The following is a 26,129-nucleotide window of genomic DNA, read 5'->3' on the forward strand; positions in this document are numbered from 1 at the left end:
ATTATTCACCTACGAGAAAATAAATTTCGATATCCTCAATTAAACAGAAGTCATTCGAGGTGTAAGAGTTACGGGCCTCATTCGGTAGAGTGTAAATCAATATAACACGGAAAAAATTGTGCTAATACAGAGCTGACATTCAAAGGTAAAACTCTAATCTATGTCTTTATTTGCAGACTCAAGCTATATAGGGTATAACGGGCATAAGTACAGATATTTCTGTTGCTGACTGAGAAGGGTGTACTGCACAACATTACATCAGTATTTACGAGTCATTTGCAGCTGTTACAAGTCGTATGTTTTTACGTTCGGCAATACCTCCAAGAATAAGTGGCAAGAGCAAGCCATAAATGCTTATTTTCTCCTGGGAGACAGATCATATATTCAGGTGTGGACACGTCCACTGAAAACGGTTAGCGTGTACTGAGTACACAAAGCTGTAGTCCACTTAGTGGTGCAGTTACAGCCAGCAGAAGACACTGGCACATAATGTTTGCGACATGTTTATGGGAAGACTGTTCGACATAGAGAGAAAGTAGCCAAGACACTGATGCTTGCACGTATTAAGGTACCACATATGAAAATATCTGCCCTTATCCCCGTACCATACTGTATATTGACGATGATCAGTCTGGATAGTAGACAGTAGACTACAAAAATTGACTAGTGCTAATGTTGATATTCTATGCAAAAAATCTGATGGTAGACTCAAGGACATCTGAGAAAAAATGGAAAACAAGTTTTACTTTCATCATGAATCCTTTTCATTTTCACTTTTGTGAGACTGACACGTCTTTCTCTCTGTATCATTGATGAGATGACGTAAATTTTCAATTGTCTTTAACTGCACTTCGAACTCAATTTGTCAAAGCACTTCACATGCTTATAAATCCTGAACATCAAAAATACCTCAACCATCAGATATGAAAAAGTCTCGTTCATTGGGCATATTTAAGAAAATTTCTAGAGTTAATTACTATGGGGAGTTAAGCGCAGTTTTGTGTCTGTATTAGCGAGAGTTTTCTTAAAATGCTCCAATTGATTTATTCTAGGTTTATGTTTCCACAGTCACAGATTTCAGCGTTACTTTGCTCAATATATGCTAACCGAAATAAATCACAACACCAAATAATAATTAATGATGCAAAGTTATGAAATTTCGAGAATGTATTTCTCTAGTATTAGTAATATTTGATTAACATTCCAAGATCACAGGTTAATGGAAAAGTAATGCAGACGTGAAATGTTGGTTCATTAATAACCGGTAAAAGCTAGAATGTTGAACGCAAGCATGTAAACGTGCATGAATTGTGCTGCACAAGTACAGAATGTCGGTTTGTGGGACAGAGCTGCACTCCTGTTGCACTTGTTGGGTCAATATGGGGGCGGTTAATGCTTTCCCTGGATGATGCTAGTTGTCGTCCGATGATGTCCAGTATGTGCTCGATTGGCGATCGATATGATGATCGAGCAGGCGAAGGCAACATGTCGACATTCTCTAGAGCACGTTGGGTTACATCAGCGGTATGTGTGCGAGCGTTATCCTGCTGGAAAACAGCCCCTGGAATGCTGTTCATGAATGGCCGCACAACGGGTGGAATCAGCAGACAGACGCAGATATTAGCAGTCAGGATGGATGAGGCAAACACGAGAGTGCTCCTGCTGTCATACGGAATCGCAGCCTACACCATAACTCCAGGTGTTGTCCCAGTGTGTCTGGCACGCAGACAGGCTGCTTGCAGCCCCTCACCTTGCCTCCTTTTAACCAAAACGCGGCCGTCATTGGCACCCAGACGGAAACAGCGTTCATCAGAAAACAGCTCTCCACCCTGCCCGTCAATGAACTCCCGCTTGAAACCACTGAAGTAGCTAAAGACGGTGGTTTGGTTTCACTGGAATGCACGCAATGTGCAGGGCGTCTGGTTCGAAGCTGTCTCACTGTGGTGCCAACAGCTGCTCAAATCGCTGCTGCAGATGCAGTACCATACGACGGAGATGCTGATCTACTCGGAAGTACCATATCGCTGTCCGCTTTCCGGTCTTCTTGCGGCCATACATTCTCACCACCATCGCTGGCAGCAGTCATATATAGTGACTACATTCTTGCTAATTCTTCCTGCAGTATCACAGAAGGAACGTCCAGCTTTTAGTAGCTCTATTACATGACCTCGTTCAAACTCAGTGACGTACTGAATACTGTCTCTTTGTCGTCCAATAGCAAAGGTAACTGACGCTCACGGTGGTTTCAGCGTCTGTTTAAAGTAAACTTGATTTGCATTCTCATAGTGGAGCTAGTAGCGCCACTCCTATGCGACTGCCGTGAAATTAGAATAGACATCGCTTCCAGGTACAGAAAAACGCCTATCAACTTCTAGTTGCATGTTAAACGGGGACCTAGAAACGACGGAGAGGCTCCGTCCCAGTCGCAGCCCCACGACGACTACCGCAGTCCACGTCACCCTCCGCCGCCCCACACCGAACCACCCTTTCAAGGTTATTGTGCGGTTCGGCCGCCGGCAGACCCCCCCCCCCCCCCCCGAGGGAACATCTAACACCAAACGAGTGTAACCCCTATGTTAGTGTGGTAGAGTAATGGTCGTGTACACGCACATGGAGAACTTGTTTGCGCAGCAATCGCCGACATAGTGTAGTCTTGTCTTGGCTCTGAGCACTATGGGACTTAACATCTATGGTCATCAGTCCCCTAGAACTTAGAACTACTTAAACCTAACTAACCTAAGGACATCACACAACACCCAATCATCACGAGGCAGAGAAAATCCCTGGCCCCACCGGGAATCGAACCCGGGAACGCTACCGCACGACCACGAGCTGCGGACGACATAGTGTAACTGAGGCGGAATAAGGGGAACCAGCCCGAACTCGCCGAGGCAGATGGAAAACCGCCTAAAATCCATTCACAGACTGGCCGGCTCACCGGACCTCGATACAAGTCCGCCGGGCGGATTCGTGCCAGGGACCAGGCGCTCCTTCCCACTCCGGAAAGCCGTGGGTTAGATCGCTCGGCTAACTGGGCGGGCAACTTGTAGCTACTTGGCTCAACTCCTTTGGGTTATGATTCTTTTCCGTCATTGAATATATTGGCTGTCCCTTGTAACAGTCGTAAGCCACAATTTCTCCGATGTTTCAGCAGGTGTTCCAGGGTGTAACTGTAGTCAGACCAAGCAAATACTGCTCATCACGTATTTTATACCGCTTCCAAAGTCGGTTCGTTACTCATTAGAAACAAAATCATTTTTGAAGCGGGGATTTTACAGAACTACTCTAGATGAGCCCAGTGCGATATTTGCTTTATCAGTATGTACAGCAAACAGGAAAAAGCCAGCAGCGACTGAACAGCGCTGCTGCTTGGCGTTAGCAGTCAGTGCGGGCCAGGGGAGTGTTGTCGCTACTAAAGTGCTCGCTATTCTTCGTGTTTTCTGTCCCTCTTAATACATACCTACATAATATCTCGCTGGACTGGCTTGCGACCACTCTATCGAATGAGGACTTAAACATCCGCTTTAAAAGTAATTTTGTTTGCAGTTGGGGTAAACCGTCGCTTTCCGTTCCGTCAACACGCGGCGTCGTATGAAAGATGTAATGAGCAGTAACACACACACACACACACAACACAGATATCCAACCACCCATCCACCCACCCACCCACCCACACACACACACACACACACACACACACACACACACACACACACATGCCGGCCGAAGTGGCCGTGCGGTTAAAGGCGCTGCAGTCTGGAACCGCAAGACCGCTACGGTCGCAGGTTCGAATCCTGCCTCGGGAATGGATGTTTGTGATGTCCTTAGGCTAATTAGGTTTAACTAGTTCTAAGTTCTAGGGGACTAATGACCTCAGCAGTTGAGTCCCATAGTGCTCAGAGCCATTTGAACCACACACACACACACACACACACACACACACACACACACACATTGTGTGTGTGGTACTGCTCATCACGTCTCTCGTTCGACGCCTCTTATATATACACTACGTGATCAAAATTATCCTGACACACCCAAAAACATACGTTTTTCATGAAACATCCTAGCAGATTAAAACTGTGTACCGGACCGAGACACGAACTCGGGACCTTTGCCTGTCGCGGGCAAGTGCTCTATCAACTGAGCTACCCAAGCACGAGTCACGCCGCGTCCTCACAGCATTACTTCTGCCAGTACCACGCACTTGCCCGCGACATGCAAGGGTCCCGATTTCGAGTCTCGGTCCGGTACACAGTTTTAATCTGCCAGGAAGTTTCATATCAGCGCACACTCCGCTGCAGAGTGAAAATGTCATTCTGGAAATATCCCCAAGGCTTTGGCTAAGCCATGTCCCGAAATATCTTTTCTTTCAGGATTGCTAGATCTGCAAGGTTTGCAGGAGAGCTTCTGTAAAGTTTGGAAGGTAGGAGACGAGGTACTGGCAGAAGTAAAGCTGTGAGGATGGGGCGTGAGTCGTGCTTGGGTAGCTCAGTTGGTAGAGCACTTGCCCACGACAGGCAAAGGTCCCGCGTTCGAGTCTCGGTCCGGCACACAGTGTTAATCTGCCAGGAAGTTTCATATCAGCGCACACTCCGCTGCAGAGTGAAAATCTCGTTCAGGATACGTTTTTCATGTTAGGTGCATTGTCCTTAAACTTAGTGCCTGGTACTCCATATCAGCGACCTCAGTAGTCACAGTAGACACAGAATGGGGCGCTCCGCGGAACTCACCGAATGTGGTCAGGTGATTGGGTGTCTCTTGTGTCATACGTCTGTACGCGAGATTTCCACACTCCTAAACATTCCTAGGCACACTGTTTCCGATGTGATAGTCAAGAGGATACGTGAAGGGACACGTTCAGCACAAAACCATACAGGCCGGCGACAGTTGAAGAGGGCCGACATGTCTAATAGGCAGATATCTATCCAGACCATCACACAGGACTTCCAAACAATATCAGGATCCACTGCAAGTACTATGACAGGCGGGAGGTGAGAAAACTTGGATTTCATGGTCGAGCGGCTGCTCATACGCCACACATCACGCCGGTAAATGCCAAACGATGCCTCGCTTGCTGTGAGGGGCGTAAACATTGGACGACTGAACAGTGGGAAAACGTTGTGAGGAGTGACAAATGACGGTACACGATGTGGCTGTCCAATGGTAGGGTTTGGGTATGGAGAATGCCCGGTGGACGTCATCTGCCAGCGTGTGTAGTGCCAACAGTCAAATTCGGAGGCGGTGGTGTTATGGTGTGGTCGTATTTTTCATGGAGGGGGCTTGCACCCCTTGTTTTTTGTGCCGCACTATCGCAGCACAGGCTTACATTGATATTTTAAGCATCTTCTTGCTTCGCACTGTTAAAGACGAATTCGGGGATGGCGACTGCATCTTTCAACCCTATCGACCACCAATTCATAATGCACGGCCTGTAGCGGAGTGATTACATGACAATAACATCCCTGTAATGGACTAGCCTGCACATAGTCCTGCCCTGAATCCTACAGAACACCTTTGAAATGTTTTGGAACGCCGACTTCGTGCCAGGCCACAACTACCAACATCGGTACCTCTCCTCAGTGTTGCACTCCGTGAAGAATAGGCTGCCGCCGGTCGCTGTGGCCGAGCGGTTCTAGGCGCTTCAGTCCGGAACTGCGCTGCTGCTAAGGTCGGAGGTTCGAATCCTGCCTCGGGCAGGGATGTGTGTAATAACCTTAGGTTAGCTAGGTTTAAGCAGTTCTAAGTCTAGGGGACTGATGACCTCAGATGTTAAGTCCGATAGTGCTTAGAGCGATTTGAATGGGCTGCTATTCCCCAAGAAAGCTTCCAGTACATGATTGAACATATGCCTTCGAGAGTGAAAGCTGTCTTCAAGGCTACGGGTTGGCCAACACCATACTGAGTTCCAGCATTAACGATGGAGGGCGCCACGAACTTGTAAGTAATTTTGTCAAGTGTCCAGATATTTTTTATCATATATATATTTAATTGTGTGTGTGTGTATAGTACAACTTATATTTCTGTTTGGCCCGACTTTGTGTAGAAACGTCTGTGTGAAACTAACATGGGTATCACATGTCGCTCTCAAATAAATGTTCGTGATAGAAAATAAATATAGGTTTGCTGGATTATCTTATTGTTATCCATTTCTTCATACAGAATAAATAAATATTCATGCATAATATTGTGTTGATATTCCTCACCAATGTGAACAGATGATTTTAGAGACAACACAAATTTTACATTTGTATACAAATATTTTTATTCAGTCAGCAGATTCAATGATTCGCCTTGTAAATCAATGAAACCAGGGACTATAGAGTACAGAGTTCCATAGAGAGAGGTGAAGAACCGTTTCTCACAGTGCATAACTTTGGTCATTATTCTGTTTTTCAGTAAATTCAGTTTATAGCAGGTGACATTTAATATCATCAAGCCTTATACAATTGACTACCAACGGGGGAGAAATGAAACAAGCCATCAACGTAATAGATCGAATAATTCTTTTGTCAGTATTTCAATATGTGCCATGAGATGTCAGGATATTGTCTAACAAATCTTTTGTTTTAGCCAATACGAAGTCGCATTGTATTGAATCTAAAATTTTCTGTAACTTCTTCCTGAGCAGTATTGTTCATCATCCAAATACGGCTATGTCGACAGATATTAACATCGCTCACAATCTGACTAGTAATTCATCTTAGCTGTTTTTTTTCTTTAGTAGTTCCTGGTCCTTTTAAGTTACCTCATCACGGCATTTCTTAGTATGAAATGCTAAATATTTTTATTTGTGAGAACTTTAAACATGTTCTATTCATAAAGTCAAGGCTCTCATCCAAAGTCGAATGAAAGCCTAGAGTTGCGTGACAGCGTCGCCGATACACTCTGCCATTGACGACTTCAAACTTTTCTTGTTTCCCGAACTTTTGACCCTCCCCCTCTGGCGCAGCGCATCTAAAGTTTTTCAATTAACGGAAAGGTGGGCACTGTTATCCGTATCTTGGTTCCTAATCTGTCAGCCATAGTGTCTGTTACTTTGACAGGTTTCACCCGAAGCAGCAAATATTTTCAGCTGAATAAACCAAAGACGTTTCTACACCAGGCGCTCTAAGACGAGAAGGTAAATTAATCTGAAGTAAAAAATACTGTAGAACATCAGTGCTACTTACTGAATACGCCAGGTATATAATATTCGGATTATGTGTTCATAAATAGAGCTTCATACTCTTTCTCAAACAAAGGCAAATAATTGTTTGCATTTAAGAAACTGCATGGAAGCTGTGGGACCAGCTGATTAACAACCAATTTAGTTGAACGCTGAGGTGAATGCGTCTTCAAAGAAGATAGTACATCACTCTCAACAGATCCTCAATCAATATGCGTACGAATGGAGATTATTGTAATGTGTAAAACAGAGAATTACATGAACATATTCTAACGGTAATTCAGACATCTAGTACTGAGCGCAATCTACACTACTTGCCATTAAAACTTCTACACCACGAAGATGACCTACTACAAGCGCGAAACTTAACCAACAGGAAGAAGATACTGCGATACGCAAATGATTAGCTTTTCAGAGCATTCACACAAGGATGGCGCCAGTGGCGACACATACAACGTGCTGACATGAGGAAAGCTTCCAACCGATTTCTCATACACAAACAGCAGTTGACCGGCGTTACCTGGTTCAAATGGTTCAAACGACTCTGAGCACTATGGGACTTAACATCTGAGGTCATCAGTCCCCTAGAACGTAGAACTACTTAAACCTAACTAACCTAAGGACATCACAACATCCATGCCCAAGGCAGGATTCGAACCTGCCACCGGAGCGGTCTCGTGGGTCCAGACTGAAACGCCGACAACCGCAGCGGCCACACTGGCCGGCCATTGCCTGGTGAAACGTTGTTGTGATGCCTCGTGTAAGGAGGAGAAATGCGTACCATCACGTTTCCGACTTTGATGAAGGTCGGATTGTAGCCTATCGCGATTACGGTTTATCGTATCGCGACACTGCTGATAGCGTTGGTCGAGATCCCATGACTGTTAACAGAATATGGAATCGGTGGGTTCAGGAGGGTAATACGGAACGCCGTGCTGGATCCCAGCGGCCTCGTATCACTAGCATTCGAGGTGACAGGCATCTTATCCGCAAAGCTGTAACGATCGTGCAGCCACGTCTCTATCCCTGAGTCCACAGATGGGGACGTTCGCTAGACAACAACCATCTGCACGAACAGTTCGACGACGTTTGCTGCAGTATGGACTATCAGCTCGGAGACCATGGCTGCGGTTACCCTTGACGGTGCATCACAGATAGGAGCGCCTGCGATGGTGTTCTCAATGACGAACCTGTGTGCACGAATGACAAAACGTCATTTCTTCGGATGAATCCAGGTTCTGTTTACAGCATCATAATGGTCGCATCCGTGTTTGGCGACATCGCGGTGAACGCACATTGGAAGCGTGTATTCGTCATCGCCATACTGGCGTATTACCCGGCGTGATGGTTTAGGGTGCCATCGGATACACGTCTCGGTGACCTTTTGTTCGCATTGACGGCACTTCGAACAGAGGACGTTACATTTCACATGTGTTACGACCTGTGACTCTACCCTTCATTCGATCCCTGCGAAACCCTACTTTTCAGCATAATAATGCACGACCGCATGTTGCAGGCCCTGTACGGGCCTTTCTGGATACAGAAAACGTTCGACTGCTGCCCTGGCCAGCAATTTCTCCAGATCTCTCACCAACTGAAAACATCTGGTCAATGGAGGCCGAGCAACTGCCTCGTCACAATACGCGTCACTACTCTTGATGAACTGTGGTATTGTGCTGAAGCTGCATGGGGAGCTGTACCTGTACACGCCATCCAAGCTCTGACTCAATACCCAGGCGTATCAAGGCCGTTATTACGGCCAGAGGTGGTTGTTCACGGTATTGATTTCTCAGGATCTTTGCACCCAAATTGCGTGAAAATGTAATCACACATCAGTTCCAGTATAATATATTTATGCAATGAATACCCGTTTATCATCTGCATTTCTTCTTGGTGTGGCAATTTTAATGGCCAGTAGTGTAGAATCAGCACAACGATATCCGACTGAAGGAAATAAAACGGTTCACTCCAGGGAAAAACTTGTAGAACGGTTTTACAGCACTTTCATCTCTGCTCGCGTTGGCCAAATTGGAAGTCTATTTTCGGCCTATGATCCTTACGTTAGCCACAATTAACAGCTGCAAGTCCACACTGCCTCATAGAGCATACGGACGGCAGCTTCAACAGAAGCCCGGCACAAAATTGGATTTCATCATTTAGAAATCAGCCAATTAAACTGATCATAGAAGCGAAAATAAAACAATGGTTGGGAGCCCTACCTGAACTCGCAGGTCTGCCTTGTAGTACCTATCTGGGACAATGTGTTAGTTTACCTGTATCAACTTACCCTGTTTACGAACTGAAGTGAATTGATTTCCGCTGCGGAATCTACAGCTGATATACACTTGAAAAGCCACATAAATTGATACAGCTACCTAATATCGTGTAGGGCCCCAGCGAGCACGCAAAAGTGCCGCACCACGACGTGGCACGGACTCGACTAATGCCTGAAGTGGTGCTGGATGGAACTGACACCATGTATCCTGGAGGGCTGTCCATAATTCCATAATTCCGTAAGAGTACGAGCGGGTGGAGATCTCTTCTGAACAGCATGTTGCAAGGCCTCCCAGATATGCTCAAAATTTTCATGTTTGGGGAGTCTGGATGCCAAGAATGTTCCTGGAGCTGCTCTGTAGTACTTCTGGACATGTGGGGTGTCGCATTGTCCTGCTAGAACTGCCCAAGTGCGTCGGAATACACAATGAACGTGAATGGATGCAGGTGATCAGACAGGATGCTTACGTACATGTCAGAGTCGTATTCGAGATGTATCAGGAATCCCATATCACTCCTAATGCAGAGGCACCACACCGTTACAGAGCCTCCACCTGTTTGAACAGTCACCTGCTGACATGCAGGGTCCATGGATTCATGTGGGTGTCTCCATACTCGTACACTTACATCCACTGGATACAATTTGAAAGAAGGCTCGACCGACCGGCCAATATGTTTCCAGAAATCGACAGTCCAATGTCGGTGTTAACGGGCCCAGGAGATGCGTAAAGCTTTGTGTCGTGCAGTCATGAAGATCCTACGAGTGGGCTTTTGGCTCCGAAAGCCCATGTCGATGATGTCTCGTTGAATGGTTCGCCTGCCAACACTTTTTGGTGGATCAGCCTTGAAATTTGAAGCAATTTGTGGAAGAGCTGCACTTCTGACACGTTGAACGATTCTCTTCAGACGTCGATGGTCCCGTTCTTGCAGGATCTTTTTATGGCCGCAGCGATGTAGGAGATTTGATGTTTCACCATATTCCTGATACGATTCACCCGTGGAATTGTCGTACGGGAAGATCCCCATTTCATCGCTACCGCTGAGATGCTGTGTTCCATCGCTCGTGCGCCGACAATAACAACACGTTCAAGCACCCTTAAATCTTGATAACCTGTCATTGTAGCAGCACTAGCCGATCTAACAACTGCACCAGACACTTGTTGTCCTATATAGGCCTTGCCGACCGCAAGGGTGTCTTCTGCCTGTTTCCATCTCTCTGTATTTGAATACGCATGCGTATACCAGTTTCGTTGGCGTATCTCCTGAGGGCACATCGTCGTGCTGTATGACGATGCCACCCTGTTAAGTAAAGTATAGTGATCTCTGGGAGAAGAATATCCGGCAGGATATTGACAAGAGGAATACCAAAACTAGCATTACGCGAGTTGAAGCGTGAAGTGTTAAATACTTTGGTCACATAGGTATGTTATAGAATTTGTAAGGGAGGAAAGATAGGTTGAAGTTAAGCACTATTGAAGTGTGGTGGCAGGAGAAATAGCTCAGTGCACGGTTATTAACAAAATATCAATATGGGATTTGAAGAATTCAGTTCTAATATAAAATATGAATATAGAAATATGGCTGAGTGAATATGAATCGAGTAGTGATTTGTACATCATAGCCGAGATATACATGAGGCCAACACCGTCCACTGCAGTAGACGTTTAGATGCTTATTGCCTACGCGGATGGGGTGTAAATTGAAAGAAAAGTTGCATGAGGAGCTAAGAGATGTTACTTAGATTGTTAAGGGAGGAGAGGGCTCTGGAAATCGACAGTAGGAAAAAGAAGCGCAGGAAAATAAGTAGGAGAATGTATACAAGGGGGAAAGTGGAAGCTACCTGCTAGAATTTTCACACCGCATATCAATCATTGTCAACTCTTGCTTTGAGAATCAAGAACGAATATTGCATTCGTGAAAGAGACCTGGTGATATCAGAAGAGTTGGGATGAATTATATTTTAGCAGAACAATTTTCCAGGAGCAGATGTAGACTCACGATATAATTAAATTGGTATGAACCGCATATTTAATCTGAAAAAATAAAGGAAAGTTATAAAGTATGGGTGATGAGAGCAGTGTGAGTTGAAAGAACCAGAGATTGTCGACAGCTTCAGAGAGAGCATCAGGTAACGATTTACTGAAACGGAGGAAATAACTACGATAGAAAACGAAAGGGAAGAGAAACTTTGAGAAGCCAGCAGACAAAAAAACAGCAAGAAAGGCATTTTCTAGTACGACTCGTTCGATAAAACGTGAAATATCTAATTCAGTGATGGAGAAATACACTCCTGGAAATTGAAATAAGAACACCGTGAATTCATTGTCCCAGGAAGGGGAAACTTTATTGACACATTCCTGGGGTCAGATACATCACATGATCACACTGACAGAACCACAGGCACATAGACACAGGCAACAGAGCATGCACAAAGTCGGCACTAGTACAGTGTATATCCACCTTTCGCAGCAATGCAGGCTGCTATTCTCCCATGGAGACGATCGTAGAGATGCTGGATGTAGTCCTGTGGAACGGCTTGCCATGCCATTTCCACCTGGCGCCTCAGTTGGACCAGCGTTCGTGCTGGACGTGCAGACCGCGTGAGACGACGCTTCATCCAGTCCCAAACATGCTCAATGGGGGACAGATCCGGAGATCTTGCTGGCCAGGGTAGTTGACTTACACCTTCTAGAGCACGTTGGGTGGCACGGGATACATGCGGACGTGCATTGTCCTGTTGGAACAGCAAGTTCCCTTGCCGGTCTAGGAATGGTAGAACGATGGGTTCGATGACGGTTTGGATGTACCGTGCACTATTCAGTGTCCCCTCGACGATCACCAGTGGTGTACGGCCAGTGTAGGAGATCGCTCCCCACACCATGATGCCGGGTGTTGGCCCTGTGTGCCTCGGTCGTATGCAGTCCTGATTGTGGCGCTCACCTGCACGGCGCCAAACACGCATACGACCATCATTGGCACCAAGGCAGAAGCGACTCTCATCGCTGAAGACGACACGTCTCCATTCGTCCCTCCATTCACGCCTGTCGCGACACCACTGGAGGCGGGCTGCACGATGTTGGGGCGTGAGCGGAAGACGGCCTAACGGTGTGCGGGACCGTAGCCCAGCTTCATGGAGACGGTTGCGAATGGTCCTCGCCGATACCCCAGGAGCAACAGTGTCCCTAATTTGCTGGGAAGTGGCGGTGCGGTCCCCTACGGCACTGCGTAGGATCCTACGGTCTTGGCGTGCATCCGTGCGTCGCTGCGGTCCGGTCCCAGGTCGACTGGCACGTGCACCTTCCGCCGACCACTGGCGACAACATCGATGTACTGTGGAGACCTCACGCCCCACGTGTTGAACAATTCGGCGGTACGTCCACCCGGCCTCCCGCATTCCCACTATACGCCCTCGCTCAAAGTCCGTCAACTGCACATACGGTTCACGTCCACGCTGTCGCGGCATGCTACCAGTGTTAAAGACTGCGATGGAGCTCCGTATGCCACGGCAAACTGGCTGACACTGACGGCGGCGGTGCACAAATGCTGCGCAGCTAGCGCCATTCGACGGCCAACACCGCGGTTCCTGGTGTGTCCGCTGTGCCGTGCGTGTGATCATTGCTTGTACAGCCCTCTCGCAGTGTCCGGAGCAAGTATGGTGGGTCTGACACACCGGTGTCAATGTGTTCTTATTTCCATTTCCTGGTGTGTATGAAAAATCCGCAAATAGGGCAGGGAAAAGGGAATACAGTCAAGTAAATAACGAGAGTGACGTAAAGTCCAACTTTTGAAAACATGAGTGGTTGGCGAAGAAATGAAAAGCTATAGAAGCATTCAGACAACGGGAAGCAAAAATGGTGCGAGCAGGACAATTAAAGAAACATTTGGAGGAAAGGGAAGGAGCTGGATGAATATCAAAAGCTAAGATGACACAAAGTATAGATATGAAGGCTGACAGATGGAAGTACTATGTAAGATGGATAGATAAAAGAAACAGATTAGGAGATAATATTATAGAGAGGGAATAAGAAAATTGGAAATTTGTGGTAAGGTCATATGGGACCAAACTGCTGAGGTTATCGGTCCCTAAGCTTACAAATGCTTAATCTAACTTAAACTAACTTACGCTAAGGACAACACACACATCCATGCCCGAGAGGGGAACCGAGCCTCCGGTGCGGGGTGGGGGATGACAGGGAATAAGAAATGGATTAAGTGGAAGTGAGAAATATTAAACTCCGAGAAGAAATTGAAAGAGCACTGAAAGGCATAATTCAAAACACTCCTTCAGAATTATTGACAATTTTGGGAGAAAATACAATAGCAGAACTATTCTACCTTGAACGCAAGTTAAATGAGACAAATGAAATACCCTCATTTCAAGAAGAAGGAAGGTACTGACTGATATGAATATCACTGAATCGTCGGTTCAGTAAGTCATAGTAGCAAAATACTGAGACGAATTATTTACAGAAGACTGGTAAGGCATACATCGTTCAGCCACACGCGTGAGGGTTGCACATTAATGAGAATGTGAATTTTATTCCATCCCTTGACAATACACTAATTCTTATTACAGACAAACTTTCCATCTTCGATCAGTCACATTTAGTTATTCAGCTACTTACGTCTTCCATACATCATTCTTTTATCGAAATGATGTAGAGAGAGTCAGTTTCACTAGAGGCATATACTTCTGTTAAGTAAGTAGGTATCTATGGTTTCTTTGACCCGATTCCTTTCTGAATGAAGTCTTTTCCTCTTCTTCTGTTTGGCTGTAGATCTTGCGCTATTACCGCATTGCTTCCATAATTCTGTATGCATGCCTGATGCCAGTTTGTCGTAGAGGCCATTAATACCTCATCACTATGCCACAAACACTGCTCACCTCTAAAGAATTCGATAATGAGGTCATTTTCTTGAATCAACATTGCCCAATGCATGATACGGTTGCTTGCGAATATGACTGACTTTAAAAATGTCAGCACTTAGATAGTATGCACCTACTTACACATTTATGCCCGCAATATAATGTCTTAACCACTTTACGGCAAACACTACGGCCAGTATCTTTGACTCCATCATACGAGGGTGAGTCAAATGAAAACCTTAAATTTGTAATAACAAATCTAAATTTCGAGCACTTATCCTGTAAGTTGGTAAGCATGCCAAAAACAGCGTGCAGAATGGCCTGTAGGTGGCAGCATTGTGCAGATGCACACATACCGTCGCAGTATCAGTATAAAGATGGCCGCCCCACTTGCGACTTGCACCTGGAAAGAATAGCGTTTTGTTATTCGGTTTTTGCGTAGTGAAGGTGTGAAACCTATTGAAATTCATATACGAATGAAGGTTCAGTAGCTGATGAAGGTTTGTCACAGCAGCAAGTCTACGAACGGAGTAGGAAGTTCGCAAATGGTTTGACTTCAGTGGAAGATGTTTCTCGTCCAGGTCAGGCACAAGGAGTTGTGACTCCTCAGGGCATTGAAGCAGTTAAAGCCATAGTGAAGGAAAACCGCCGTGTGACACTGAATGACATTGCAGCATGTTTACAGATGAATCATGGTTCAGCACACCACACTGTGCATGACGTCCTCCAGTTTCACAAAGTGTCTGCAAGTTGGGTGCCACGGCAGCTGACTCCTGAAATGAGAGAACGACGTGTTGATGCTTATGAAGAACGTCTTCGGCGCTTTGAACGAGAAGTTGATGGCCTCCTTGCAAGAATCGTTACTGGAGACGAAACCTGGGTTCACTTCCACCAGCCGGAATCGAAGAGAGCGAGCAAGGAATGACGACATTCCTCATCACCAAAACCAAAGAAGTTTCAAACAGAACCATCAGCAGGGAAGGTTATGCTGGCTCTCTTTTGGGACGAGAAAGGAGTCATTTTGGAGCATTACATGCTAGAGAGACCACTGTCACCAGTGCATCATACACAGATCTCCTAAAAAAATCATCTGCGGCGTGCAATCAAATCAGAGCGACGTGGATTGCTGGCAGTAGGTGTCCTTTTGCAACATGACAATGCATGGCACCACACTGCCCGGCAACAGTTGCAACAATCACAGACCTGCATTTTGAGTGTCTTCCTCATCTACCATACTCACCAGACCTTGCCCCAAGTGATTTCCATATGTTTGGACCGCTCAAAGACGCAATGAGAGAAAAGAAGTTCCGTTCTGATGAAGAGGCACGCCACGCGGTGCATGAGTGGTTGCGCGGACTACCAAAAGAATTAAGGAGTAAAGAAGAAGAAAACCTTCCGTGTATCAGAACGCAACCCCATCAACAATCACAGACACGAGGAGACAAGAAACAGCAAAATTCTTCCATTTGTACGTCGGGCCTAATGCCGTTAAAGCGATTGTTACGCCAAATATCTATACTTTAGCAGAAGAGATGACACAAGTTAGAACCTTAAATCCAAGAAACATGAACAGTTGTTTCGTGTCACCAGGGTGTATTTATGAAAGGGAGGATAATTGCATGTAGAAAAAAGGAAGCATTGTAGCAATGATACTTTATAAGTTAATAAGTGATGTATGTGTGCCCTGTGAAAGTGTTGGCCAAATGAGGTTCTACATCGGAGATTGCTGAATAACAAGAGAGAAATGGACACCGACAAATACTATGACAGTTAAGTCTTTGGAGCAGATAATATGAACTAATAAACATTTAAAACGTGAAAACAGTGCAAAGGATATTGTAAGCGGAAAGAACATATTCACACGCTGGAAAACCCAGAAGGACTGTTACTTGCGCTTAGAAGCTTAGAAATGAGTGTTGATAATTGCGTTTACTTTTTTGAATTTCCATACAGTGTTGTTCTTAATTTCAATTACGTTTCTTTACGTTCGTTTCCGTTGTTTTCATATATATTTATTTCCACTGCATAGTAGCAGGTTTTTGTTCCTTTTTTGTATTTATGTAAATGTCAGAGACGAAAATGTCACCAGAACACATGTAAAAATTTTTATTACATGTAAGCTGTGTATACTTTGGGCCACGGAAATTGGAAGTATTCTTGTTTTCATTATATGTATAGTTTTCATATACTTCTGAAGATGTTTCTCTAAAGTACATGAGAGGCTGACCAACCACATGGTTCGGTAGGTGACAGAATTCGCACATGGAAGATCTTTTTCTCCTTGAAGTACTCAGAACGTAGAATATTTCTGTCGTAAGGGCATACATTTTTATAATAATACGAATATTAAGATATGCTTTATATTAGTGGTACAGCTATATAGTGTCACCATGAAGCGCAGAATTTTATCACTGTGAGAAAAGCATGGGGTGCAATTGAGTGTTAGTGTGTCGTAGAAAGATAGTATATTTGGTTATATGTGGAGCACAGCGACGTAAGCGAAAGAAACGAAGGTTCTGCTTAAACTTACATCATTTAAAATTGGTGCTTGCGTAATGTTTCAACGCTGCGACCACCTTTTTTAAGGCATAATAATTGCTCCCTGGGTCTTCCACTCCTCGTAAAAGACACAGGTCTGAGTCAAGAGACGCCCCAGGACGCCTCTTTCACGCAGTCCGGATAGTAATAGTTATTGGCGCCCAGCGGGCAGTGTCCTTCTGTAGACGGGAAGTGCTGAAGAGTCACGGACTGTCACTGACACTGTCGAACTGGAGGAAAACGAGATGTTAGCAGCCGAAGAAGCGGAGGGAACACTACAGGACGTGGGACATGAATGTGGAATGTACGATATGCATTTGACAGGAGAAAGAAGGCCTGCCATGAATGACATTTTAACGTCTGATGTGGTCCCTGCATTTAGGGATGTGAGAGCACTCACTGACACACACACATATTGTCTAGACAGAATGAAAGAGGACGGGTGGAGGTGAGGGCGAGTGGACAGGACACGGGACATCCATACTTATCTAGCGACATACTGTTGCTCAATAAAGGAATTTCAACTACAATAAAGACTGCATGTTCTTTTCCTTTCCTGCAAGACAGTTGACGGCGTTACAGAATATTTCACGAGGATGTTATCGGCAAGAGGAGGCTCACAAGCTAGGCAATTGTATGTGTGGCCACAACCAGGGTGATAGCCCTGGGAAACACAAAGAGATCTCCATGGAGTGACATTCCCTTCCAGACGCGAAAGAAGAAACATACCACTGAGAGAGCTAATGTGACAGCTTGTGGGTTAAGTCTACAGATGACACATGATTGTGAGCAGTTTCTGACAACCCCGCCCCCCTCCCCTACCCAACGTCCCATAGCCCGTTCGACGCACAGCCAACTATAAGCACTGTGACGTGTCAGCTCCATGGCTACTGACAGGGGATGTGACCATCCCACATGCAGCTCAAATTCTGCTCCCACACCAGCAGCCCGGTCACCGTCCGGTAAAATGCACTCCAGCTACCTTGTCCAACACTGCCTGGCAGCTCTATTTCTCTCACACTAACTACGATTTAAAACCCCGGTAATGATGTTGAGAATCTTGTAATGGAAAGTGGGCAAATTATTATTTCATTTTTATGAATTAAAGTAACTTGTAAGTTTTATTTTCAGAGACATGGTCCAAAAGCACTTTGTTATAAAATTAAATATTTATGACCATTCTCAATTTAATATTTTTGGGGGTGGCATTCCTAATCATTTTATACAATTATTTACAAATGCCGCTCTCGAGTGTTTTTTAAGATATTGTGATTTCTTTTACCTAATACACAAATCACCAGAAGCAACAGGAATAAAATTAGAGTAATGGAATGTAGTCTAACTAAAGCAGTGAATCCTCAGCGAAAAAAAAAAAAGAAACTGGTACACCTGTCTAATATCTTGTAGGGCCCCCGCGAGCACGCGAAAGTGCCGCAACACGACGTGGCATGGACTCGACTAACGTCTGAAATAGTGGTACAGGAAATTGACACCATGTATCGGGCACGGCTGCCTATAAATCTGTAAAACGAAGGAGTGGAGATCCCTTCTGAACAACACGTTGCAGGGTATCCCAGATACGTTCAATAATATTCATGTCTGGGGAGTTTGGTGGCCAGCGGAAGTGTTTAAACTCAGAAGAGTGCTTCTGGAGTCACTCTGTAGCAATTCTGGATGTGTTGGGTGTCGCATTCAAATGGTTCATTTGGCTCTAAGCATTATGGGACTTAACATCTGAGGTCACCAGTCCCCTAGACTTAGAACTACATAAACCTAACTAGTCTAAGAACATCACAAACATCCATGCCCGAGGCAGGATTCGAACCTGCGACCGTAGCAGCGGCGAAGTTCTGCTCAGAAGCTCCTAGAACCGCTAGACCACAGCGGCCGGCGGTGTCACATCGTCCTGCTGGAATTACCCAAGTTCGTCGGAGTGCACAAAGGACATGAACGGATGCAGGTGATCAGACAGGATCCTTACGTACGTGTCACCTCTCAGAGTCGTATCTATATGTGTCAGGGATCCCATATCGCACCTCACACCATTACAGAGTCTGCACCAGTTCGGACAGTCCACTGCTAACATGCAGGGCCCATGGATTCATAAGGTTGTCTCCGTACCCATACACGTCGATCCGCTCGATAAATTTTGAAAAAGAGACTCGTCCGACCAGGCAGTGTGTTTCCAGTCATCAACAGTCCAATAGCGATGTTATCGGGCACAGGTGAGGCGTAAAGCCTTGTGTCGAGCAGTCATCAAGATCACATGAGTGGGATTTTGGCTCCGAAAGCCCATTTCGATGATGTCTCGTTGAATGGCTCGCCTGCTGACACTTGTCGGTCGCCCAGCATTGAAATCTGCAGCAATTTGTGGAAGGGTTGCACTTCTGTCATATTGAACTATACTCTTCAGACGTCGTTGGTCCCGTTCTTCCAGGGTCTTTCTCCGGCCGCAGCGATGTCGGAGATTTAATGTTCTACCAAATTCCAGATTTTCACGATATACTCGTGAAATGGCTGTACAGGAAAATCCCCACTTCATCGCTATCTCGGCGATGCTGTGTCCCATCGCTCTCGTGCCAGCCACAGCAACTCACTTAAATCTTGATAATCTGCCACTGTAGCAGCAGTAACGAGTCTAACAACTGCGCCAGACACTTGTTGTCTTGTATAGGCGTTGCCGACCGCAGCGCCGAATTTTGCTTGTTTACATATCTGTGCATGTGAATACGCGTGCCTATACAGGTTTCTCCGCGCTTCAGTGTATTAGGAAATGAGACACTGAAACTAGTCACTCAGTTTTGTAGATTGGGCAGCTAAATAAATGATGATGGCCGATGTAAGGAGGATATAAAGTGCAGACTGATAACGGTGAAGAAGAATTTTCGGAGATGATAAATCTGTAGTGTACATATTTTTTTCCTTATTGTTATTTTAAACCTTTACAAAAGGTAGGCCAGCAGCGGCCCATCCACGCCGCTACAGATGTACATGTAGGATAAAAACAGGAGACAGACAAATGAAAAAGAAATGAAGTCGTTCACGGAAGACAGTGGTCGCACAGGGAAGTTCAGCTCAGTGCACAATAATGTATATCAATGCTAATAATGTTGTTGTTGTTGTTGTGGTCTTCAGTCCTGAGACTGGTTTGATGCAGTTCTCCATGCTACTCTATCCTGTGCAAGCCTCTTCATCTCCCAGTACCTACTGCAACCTACATCCTTCTATATCTGCTTAGTGTATTCATCTCTTGGCCTCCCGCTACGATTTTTACCCTCCACGCTGCCCTCCAATACTAAATTGGTGATCCCTTGATGCCTCAGAACATGTCCTACCAACCGATCCCTTCATCTGGTCAAGTTGTGCCACAAACTTCTCTTCTCCATAATCCTATTCAATACTTCCTCATTAGTTATGTGATCTACCCATCTAATCTTCAGCATTCTTCTGTAGCACCACATTTCGAAAGCTTCTATTCTCTTCTTATCCAAACTATTTATCGTCCATGCTTCACTTCCATACATGGCTACACTCCATACAAATAATTTCAGAAAAGACTTCCTGACACTTAAATCTATACTCGATGTTAACAAATTTCTCTTCTTCAGAAACGCTTTCCTTGCCATTGCCAGTCTACATTTGATATCCTCTCTACTTCGACCATCATCAGTTATTTTGCTCCCCAAATAGCAAAACTCCTTTACTACTTTAAGTGTCTCATTTCCTAATCTAATTCCCTCAGCATCACCCGAATTAATTCTACCACATTTCATTATCCTCGTTTTGCTTTTGTTGATGTTCATCTTATATACTCCTCTCAAGACACTGTCCATTGCATTCAAATGCTCTTCCAAGTCCTTTGCTGTCTCTGACAGAATTACAATGTCATCGGCGAACTTCAAAGTTTTTATTTCTTCTTCATGGATTTTAACACCTACTCCGAATTTTTCTTTTGTTTCCTTTATTGCTTGCTCAATATACAGATTGAATAACATCGGGGAGAGGCTACAACCCTGTCTCACTCCCTTCCCAACCACTGCTTCCCTTTCATGCCCCTCGACTCCTATAACTGCTATCTGGTTTCTGTACAAATTGTAAATAGCCTTTCGCTCCCTGTATTTTACCCCTGCCACCTTTAGAATTTGAAAGAGAGTATTCCAGTCAACATTGTCAAAAGCTTTCTCTAAGTCTACAAATGCTAGAAACGTAGGTTTGCCTTCCCTTAATCTTTCTTCTAAGATAAGTCGTAAGGTCAGTATTGCCTCACGTGTTCCAGTATTTCTACGAAATCCGATCTGATCTTCCCCGAGGTCGGCTTCTACTAGTTTTTCCATTCGTCTGTAAAGAATTCGTGTTAGTATTTTGCAGCTGTGGCTTATTAAACTGATTGTTCGGTAATTTTCACATCTGTCAACACCTGCTTTCTTTGGAATTGGAATTATTATATTCTTCTTGAAGTCTGAGGGTATTTCTCCTCTTTCATACATCTTCCCCTTCAGATGGTAGAGTTTTGTCAGGACTGGCTCTCCCAAGGCCGTCAGTAGTTCCAATGGAATGTTGTCTACTCCGAGGGCCTAGTTTCGACTCAGGTCTTTCAGTGCTCTGTCAAACTCTTCACGCAGTATCGTATCTCCCATTTCATCTTCATCTACATCCTCTTCCATTTCCATAATATTGTCCTCAAGTACATCGCCCTTGTATAGATCCTCTTTATACTCCTTCCACCTTTCTGCTTTCCCTTCTTTGCTTAGAACTGGGTTGCCATCTGAGCTGTTGATGTTCATACAAGTGGTTCTCTATTCTCCAAAGGTCTCTTTAATTTTCCTGTAGGCAGTATCTATCTTACCCCAAGTGTGATAAGCTTCTACATCCTTACATTTGTCCTCTAGCCATCCCTGCTTAGCCATTTTGCACTTCCTGTCGATCGCATTTTTGATACGTTTGTATTCCTTTTTGCCTGCTTCATTTATTGCATTTTATATTTTCTCCTTTCATCAGTTAAATATTTCTTGTGTTACCCAAGGATTTCTACTAGCCCTCGTCTTTTTACCTACATGATCCTCTGCTGCCTTCACTACTTCATCCCTCAAAGCTACCCATTCTTCTTCTACTGTATTTCTTTCCCCCATTCCCGTCAATTGTTCCCTTATGCTCTCCCTGAAACTCTGTACAACCTCTGGTTCTTTCAGTTTATCCAGGTCCCATCTCCTTAAGTTCCCACCTTTTTGCAGTTTCTTCAGTTTTAATCTACAGGTCATAACCAATAGATTGTGGTCAGAGTCCACATCTGCCCCTGGAAATGTCTTTCAATTTAAAACCTGGTTCCTAAATCTCTGTCTTACCATTATATAATCTATCTGATACCTTTTAGTATCTCCTGGATTCTTCCATGTATACAACCTTCTTTCATGATTCTTAAACCAAGTGTTAGCTATAATTAAGTTGTGCTCTGTGCAAAATTCTACCAGGCGGCTTCCTCTTTCATTTCTTAGCCCCAATCCATATCCACCTACTACTTTTCCTTCTCTCCCTAATAATAAAACTGCAAAGCCGTCGTGACTGTTTGTTTGAACACACTAACCTCCAAAACTACTAGACGAAGTTTCATGGGGGTTTTTCATGTAACTTGAGCGTAGCATGGCTCAACGTATCTGCTTTATGAAAATAAGATCACGGAAAAAAACATCTTAATTTAAAGTTTTAAGATTCTGCTCAATTAGTGGTTCAGTTGATTACATTATTGACACGACCATCACCGCATGGTAGACCACAGAAATAATAGATGGCACTGACAGTTTCGTAGTACCGCAAACAACCAGTAGAATACGCTGTTAGTTCTTCTTTCTCGGTATCAGAAGTATTTTCCGAAGCATACAACAGCGATAGAATTAGGCGTCCCAATCTTATCTTCACGAAGACAAACTAACATTGTATTTAATTGGCTAGGATGTACAGATTTACTGATTTTGCATTTAGTATTAAAACCTTGACGAAACTGCTTTGCTTCTTTCGATTGGTTTCGTTTATATTTGACATCTTGGAAAGGAAAAGCGAATTCATTGACAATCTGATTTTGGTTCCCCTTCCCCCTTTTTTTGTTTTTTTTTTGTTTTTTCAGACTGAGGTGCAGAACTTTAAAAAGCGACGGTATTCAAAATCTTTTCCTTAAGTTCTATTGTGAACCATGGACGTATCTAATACAAATTTAACGGTTACGAAATCGTTTCTAAAGTTATTTGTATGTATCCCAGCACAAAAATGAAATGTGAATTTGAAGTAGTCCTAACAAGGTTGTAATAGAAGCTTTTGAAACATGTGGGTTCAAAGTTTATTTGTGACAATACTGCCATAGAGATGCAATGCAGCAGAATTGAATTATGTCGCAAATACCATACGTCAGTTAGTTATCTTATCTCGACGCAAATAGATTCAACTTCGCCAAGTCATGCGCATGCGCTGTTAGAAGACGAACAGAGAACCGTGTGGGTCTAATACAGGGCCAGCCACAATATGCCGAGTCACACGCGAGCCAGATAAGCGGGCTGCGAGCGTGCCGAGGCTCGGACTCTCTTGGATTTGGTCGGTCCTTGTCAGGAGTACTCGGTCCAGCGCGACATTTCGTTTAGCATTGCGGTATGGTATTTTCCGGTGTGGTATTTTGCGGTTGGCACACCTCTCTTCAGTTCAGCAGAATCGCGGTGCCCGCGCTCCGTATCCTTCGCCACTTGTTCGTGTTACGAAGGAAGGCCTCAGGTTAAGAGGCTATTTTCACAAAAGTAGCCGTCTAGTGATCCATTGTCACAAGCCTTTACAAATGAATGTGAATGACAGCAGAGAGGGATGAGAATTCTCGGTATGTTCTGGCTGTAGTATAATCGATTGTACTGCAGATTTGCTATGAAACTGCATTACAACAACATGCAGAAAACATTTAAAGATTGAGCTCTTAAGAAAAGAACGAATCGACCGGTAAGATTCATTGTTCTCTACACCATGAAGCACTTTAGGCTAAATTTGCAGGAATAGAACACGTGAAGAAATTGGAAAGATTTTGAAGTCGTAGACATTTTTTCCAATGTCAGTTGCAATAGTTTTCGATGGAACGGAATAAAGAGTATGGAAACTTTATATATTACTAAAATATGGGGTGCTTAAGTCTCGGGGTATGCAGTGAAATGATTTTTTGATTTGATACTTGCTGTTGTTGAACTTATGAAGGTAAAAGGAGAGCCTGCTCGAAAATAAAACGTCTGGTTTTGATTGCAGACCGCCTATTTTAAGTGGGCTTGACTGCACACCGTCCATAGTAGAACCCTACATGTTGAGAAACAGCTTACTTCTATTCTACTTGGATGCATTTAAAGAGAATTCATGTTGTAGAATGGAAAAATTATGACAAAAGCAATGCAGTCCCCTAGGTTCAATGATCTTAAAGGAAACACGAGGTATGAAGATTTTATTTTGGACCTGAAACAATACAAAGTTTGTTTACTAAACGTTTTGAGGATACTACCAATCGTACATCGCTTTTCCAGCTGTGTACGATACCGTTTCACGTTTCAGTTGAAGGCTTTCCTGTGCATGTAGCTAATTGATCTGCCTTATAATTCCCGTATTAAAGAGAAATCATTTTATGATAAAACTATCCAGAATGTCTACGTTGTACACAGGTACAGGTTCCACGTCTCTACTGCATGGTTGGAAAAATGCTACAAGAGCTGGATCAACATGTATGAGCGACCTTTATTCGATAGTGAAACTAAGTAGTCACTATTACGAGGCAACTTGATTGCGACAATCTCTGAAATTATCTGTGTCTGTCTATATGCCCGACAGTTTCTATGAGATAAAAATTATGTCTTCACCACGTCAAAAATTAATACAAAACTGAAAATGTATTTATGTATGTATGTATGTATGTAAGAACGTTCCACATTTTCTCCTAAACCACGAGATCGGAAACCAAAATTAGTACACACATAGTTCACTGTCTGGGAATGGTGCTGGAAAAGCGGTTTAGCTCATGACACGAGAGTTATCCAGTATCTGGCAATGAGAGCACTTAGAGACTTGCAACAAGCTTTGCACATAAATTCAAACCTTTAAAGAAACATTTTGCAGACAATATTCACATATACCACTGAATGTACCAGAAAAATTAAATCATTGTACGATACTTAGGCCAGGAGATATCACATCATAAACACTGAGATGCGTGAGCCACTTTTCGCGTGACGTTTTGATTTACTACTACGTTACTGGTACTTTTATCCACAATACATTCCGCAGAGAGTAGGCATATATATCGCTGATACAATGCAAAATTACATCGTCATACAGCACATAGCTCAGGCGATACGATGTCATGAACGTTATGGAGCGTGAAAATGAAGGTGCATGGCGAAATTCGATAGACGTACTAGAGAAATATGTGTACAAATACGAGCGGTACATGTTAAAAATCTGTTAAATATATTTGACAGGTGCGTACGGGACGAAAGTCATGGCTATAAACTCATCTCAAACCTCCGGAACGATCTCATTTAAGTTTCTTACACATATTCATTACAATATGGAAATAAACACTGTAACAATAAGTACCACCAGTCTCCTACTGGGCTGAGTGTGATAACGAGAGAGAGATGGGAGGACAAGGAGATGGGCAGACAGGGGGAGAAGGAAGGATGTGATTGATACCGATAGGAAGAGAAGGAGAAGGATAGAGACACGGAAGGGGGAGGTGGACGGATATAGTGGGATGTGGAGAAGGGCAGAGGAGGAAGGAGCGATGGTCAGAGGGGGCAGGTGCAGATTGACAGAGATAAGGAGAAGGAGGGTATGGATACAGAGAAGGACAGGAGGAGATGGACAGAGAGTCGGGGAAGTGGAGCAGATGGACAGAGAAAGGTGGACAGAGAAAGATGGACAGAGAAAGATGGTCGTAGAGATGGGCAAACAGAGGGGACAAGAGGAGATGGACAGAGAGAGAGGTTGAAGAAGGGGATGAACAGAGAGAGGAGGAAGGAGGAAATGGAATAACAGAAGACTGAAATAAATAAAAACGACAATTCTTGGTTTCTCAACTAGTAATCAAACAATACCAAAAATTTATTTCGTTTGTGAGCTATGTTTTTGAGAAATACGAAATATGAAACCAACTTGTGTGTAGCGCTATTGCATTGGCGTCTAAATACGCCGAGTTCGCAGATTTCCTTTCTCTCATTTACTCCCACTAGGACAGAGTGGTGTGTCTGTGGAGGAAGCGTGCAGCTAAGCCGAACG

The sequence above is a fragment of the Schistocerca serialis genome, chromosome 7, assembly GCF_023864345.2.
Source record: "Schistocerca serialis cubense isolate TAMUIC-IGC-003099 chromosome 7, iqSchSeri2.2, whole genome shotgun sequence".
Taxonomy (NCBI): Eukaryota; Metazoa; Arthropoda; class Insecta; order Orthoptera; family Acrididae; genus Schistocerca; species Schistocerca serialis.